Source organism: Scyliorhinus torazame, chromosome 31 (assembly GCF_047496885.1).
Source record: "Scyliorhinus torazame isolate Kashiwa2021f chromosome 31, sScyTor2.1, whole genome shotgun sequence".
In the NCBI taxonomy this organism is placed as follows: domain Eukaryota; kingdom Metazoa; phylum Chordata; class Chondrichthyes; order Carcharhiniformes; family Scyliorhinidae; genus Scyliorhinus; species Scyliorhinus torazame.
The window spans coordinates 19,635,766-19,636,998 of record NC_092737.1 but is presented as its reverse complement, the minus strand read 5'-3'; the positions used below and the strand labels follow the sequence as shown (position 1 = coordinate 19,636,998).

At 52.6% G+C, this 1,233-nt stretch overlaps 1 long non-coding RNA gene across 3 annotated transcripts in view; it reads right to left on the bottom strand.

The window, feature by feature from the left end:
* Nucleotides 1-1,017, bottom strand: part of LOC140404749 (uncharacterized) — a 10,482-nt gene extending 9,465 nt beyond the window's left edge. Inside the window, exon 1 of one of the 3 annotated variants that reach the window (XR_011938562.1) lies at nt 977-1,017. This is a non-coding gene — a long non-coding RNA (uncharacterized lncRNA). The other 2 variants (XR_011938560.1, XR_011938561.1) reach the window with 2 other exon arrangements.
* Between the last annotated feature and the right edge of the window lie 216 nt (nt 1,018-1,233).

Genomic DNA, 1,233 nt, shown 5'->3' with positions numbered 1-1,233 from the left:
ACACACTCAGACACACACACACAGATAGACAGACAGACACACACACACACGGACACACACAGATAGACTGACACAGACACACACACACAGACTCTCTCTCACACACACACACAAACTAACACACACACAGACACAGACACACACAGACACACAGAGCGGGGAACACAGACACACACACACACAGACAGGCACACACACACAGACACAGACACACACAGACACACACGCATACAGCCGGAAACACAGACACACGCACACAGACAGGCACACGCACACGCACACAGCCGGAAACACAGACAGGCACACACACACACAGACACACACGCACACACACAGACAGGCACACACACACGCACACAGCCGGAAACACAGACACACACACACACACAGACAGGCACACACACACATACACAGACACACACGCACACAGCCGGAAACACAGACACACACACACACAGACAGGCACACACACACACACACACACAGACACACACAGACACACACGCACACACACAGACAGGCACACACACACGCACACAGCCGGAAACACAGACACACACACACACACAGACAGGCACGCACACAGACACAGCCACACACTCACACACGCACACAGCCGGAAACACAGACACAGAAACACACAGACACCTACACACACATTTACACTTGTGGGGACGTACATGTAAAAATCACGCCAGCCAGTCCCTTCTAACTGAGGAAGATTGTGTGACGGGTTCTGCTGTAGGACAGACTCCAGTTCACCATCACCTCCCCCAGCTCGGGGTGAAGACTGGGATCGGATTCACTCACTGACCTTCAGATTCATCAGCAAGGTTAACATCCATGCCACCACATGAACACTCAAACGTTAAAGCCCTTCCCCAGCTTGTTGTTTGTAACTTTATTTCCGGCCGAGATCGCAAGATTGGAAAACCCCGACATGGTTTCAGTTTCATCTGTAGCTTCATTAAATTACCGCAAAGCGTTCGCCGCCTGGAGAAGGATCATTCCTTCTGCAAATCACAGCGAGTAAACTTTCAAACCCAATACTCCCTCAAACCCGGGGACCCCCTGTAAATACTGACACACTCCCCGGGGACCCCCCTGTAAATACTGACACACTCCCCGGGGACTCCCTGTAAATACTGACACACTCCCCGGGGACCCCCTGTAAATACTGACACACTCCCCGGGGGCCCCCCTGTAAATACTGACACACTCCCCGGGGACCCC